The sequence below is a fragment of the Cyrtonyx montezumae genome, unplaced genomic scaffold (genome assembly GCF_038088225.1).
Source record: "Cyrtonyx montezumae isolate F1298 unplaced genomic scaffold, pur_monq_1.0 scaffold_64, whole genome shotgun sequence".
NCBI classification, from domain to species: domain Eukaryota; kingdom Metazoa; phylum Chordata; class Aves; order Galliformes; family Odontophoridae; genus Cyrtonyx; species Cyrtonyx montezumae.
This window is the reverse complement of record NW_027072072.1, coordinates 820535-823758: the sequence shown is the minus strand read 5'-3', so window position 1 is coordinate 823758 and position 3224 is coordinate 820535. Positions and strand designations below refer to the sequence as shown.

At 43.6% G+C, this 3224-nt stretch overlaps 1 pseudogene; it reads right to left on the bottom strand.

The window, feature by feature from the left end:
- Positions 1-2815: 2815 nt before the first annotated feature.
- LOC136057414 (U6 spliceosomal RNA) lies at positions 2816-2928 on the bottom strand (annotated as a pseudogene).
- Positions 2929-3224: the final 296 nt, after the last annotated feature.

The following is a 3224-nucleotide window of genomic DNA, read 5'->3' as shown; positions in this document are numbered from 1 at the left end:
TAGAAGCCCTAAAAGAATTTTGGGAAGAGCCAGGAAGGAATGTCTCAGATTGGAGGTCTCCTGACAGACTATTTTGGATCTGTGGAAAATGAGCATATAACCGATTGCCAAAGGACTGGAAAGGCACTTGTACTATTGGGGTAATACAACCAGCCTTCTTCCTATTACCTAGACAGCGGGAGGAAATTTTGGGAGTGCCACTATACGAAACTCTGGCTAGACAAAAACGAGAATTAAAAATTGGAGGGACTCAAACATGGAAAGATGATGAATGGCCCCCACAAAGGATAATAGAGTACTATGACCCAACTACTTGGGCCCAAGATGGTAGTTGGGGATATAGAACACCCATCTATATGCTGAATCGAATTATTAGGTTACAAGCCGTGGTAGAAGTAGTAACAAATCAAACAGCAGAGGCCTTAAAATTAGTAGCACGACAACTCTCACAAACGAGGGCAGCAGTATATCAAAATCGGTTAGCTCTAGATTACTTACTAGCGGAGGAAGGAGGGGTCTGTGGAAGGTTTAACATCTCCAAATGCTGTCTCGAAAAGACGATAATGGACAAGCCATAACAAATATTGCAGAAGAAGTAAAAAGAATTGCCCATGTTCCGATTCAGAGGTAGAATTCAATTCTAAAAGATGATTGGTGGAATCAATTATTTGGGGGCACGTGGTGGAAACAACTGGGTTTCATGATATTGTGTGGGATGATTGGACTAATATTTATACCTCGTATGATTCCATGCCTCATTCGGATAATACCTTCAGTGATACAAGGAATGCAGATTTCTGCAATGCCAATAGATCCAGAAGAAGCAAAGTCTGGAAGGACCCACAAATTGATGACAGTAAAAACTGAAGCAGCTCCATTCTTGCAAGCTGCTAGGAAAGCAGTATTGAATTTAGAATACCGGACACGAATCACTGATGGGGACCAAAAAGGAAATGGGGGATTGTGAAACATGTAAAGGTGATTTGTGTCAAAGATAAAGAGTCAAAGCTGCTGACACAATACTTTTAAACAGGCATTAATTCCAATTAGCATATAAAGATATTTAAAGGAGTAAAATTTCCTTGTAAGGCATGGAAGGATAGAACTCTGTCTGCATTTCAAACACTAGCCTTGCAAAACAAAGAAAGCAAAATCCTCACACCAAGGAGTGAGAGATGAGCATCTTTAACGCAGACCTTGCAAAGACCGGCCTGGAATGCACCAAGGACGAATAGGAAACAGCCTTCATCCATAAAGGCCACTCGAGGAAGGGGGGCTTCAGGGAATTTTTCGACTGCAAATCATCTTGATAATTGTCGCGGCACCTTAATGTCTCTGTTATGGTTGTAAATAGGGGCCAGTAGTCCTTTTCGGGGTACTTAGCTTGGAGAAGCTGATCACTGGAAAAGGACCACATGGCTCCAAAGCTGCTACCCCCTTACTGATTTATCTGTTGGGCCAGCTGTGTTAAGCTTATCGATAAGAAAACAGGACGGACATCCTGTTCCCCCAACAGGATGACCAAATGGATGTCCCTCCTAACAAAACACCAGTGAGGGGCTCTCCCCCTTCAAGGTTTGAAGATTTACGGCAAAATCGACCCTTAAGTGTAATCCTCTCTATAAATCAGAGTTTGGAATGTGATGAATATGTATGAACTATACCTTTAATTAGGTATTCTTTCTTTCTTTGTCGTTGGTGGAGCGAGACTTCCCGACACACCCAGCGCTGCTTGCTTATTGCTTTTCACTCTTTGATTGCAATAAAATATTGCAAAAACTCTGATTGCACTCTAGGCATTTATGACAGTAACAACTGTCTGTAGGGCTGCTCTCTGAGCCCATCTGCTGTTGGAACCAAGTTACGCTTCTAGGAGTTGCTGCCGATTTGTACTCTTAGTTTCTACACTTTCTGTTTCTAATGCAAAACGTCTCTGTTTCCACTCTGTTACACCACAACAAGGAGAAGTCGGTGACAGATCAAAGGAGGTTCTCCCTGATCGACCTCTCGTCAGAGTCAGAGTTGATCCAGCTGCAGCACTGGCTGGGATGTCCAGCCCTGTGCTGTGCCCATCACCTCTGCCTCTGAGAAGAGGAAGGCTCCAGGGAGACCGGGTAGCAGCCTTTCAGTATCTGAAGGGGGGCTGTAAGAAAGAAGGGGGCAGGCTCTTCAGAGGGCTCTGCTGTGACAAGACAATGGGAAGCAGATTCAAACCGAAGAGAGCAGATTTAGACTGTAGGAAAAAGGACAGTAAAGCACTGGGACAGGTTGCCCAGAGATGTAGTGGATGCCTCAACCTTGGAGACAGGAAGGTTTCTTTGGATTTCTCCTCCCTGACATCCAGCAGAGCACCTGCACCCAGTACAGGCGGGTTTGTATGTCTCCAGAGAAGGAGGCTTCATCACCTCTGTGGGCAGCTCCAGTGCTCCATCACTGCACTGTGGAGAAGCTCTCAGGCACATTGGTGAAGAACTTCCTATGCTTCAGTTTGTGGCCGCTTCCCCTCATCCTATCGCCACACACTGCTGAGAAGAGTCTGGCCTCATCCCTTTGCCTCCCACTTCTCAGATATTGATAGACGTGGATCAGGTCCCTGTCTGAGTCTTCTTTTCTTACAGCTGCACAGCCCCAGGTCTCTCAGCCTCTCCTCGTAAGGAAGGTGCTCCATGCCCTCTATTGCCTTTGTGGCCCTCCGCTGACTCTTTCCAGGAGATCCCTGTCTGTTTTTACCGGGGAGCTGTTATGGTTTTGTGATTTTTGTTGTATTGTTGATATTCCACATCATAACATCATGTGGTGTATTGGGAGTTAAAAAAAAAAATAGGAACGCTTCACGAATTTGCGTGTCATCCTTGCACAAGGGCCTAATCTTCTCTGTACCGTTCCCTATTAGCACTATTTCATGTTTCATCCTTAATTAGGAATGAATTAAAGTTGTATGGTCTGTTTTCAGATCTGACATGAGTATTTATAATTAATCTGTATCTTAATAAGAAACCAATGAGATGAATGGAAGTAGTGAATCAGAGAGGATGCAGCGTTAATTCAAAAAAGATGTTTCCTATTTTATTTGTAGACCTGCTAACTTAAAGGAGGAGGCACTCCATATTTATTTTATGCTATTCATTAATTAGCATCGACATGGAGAGCTGAATTTGACTAGCTGGAGAAGGCTTTTTGATTTATTCACAGATCAGTGTATTAAAACCATGAACATATAAATA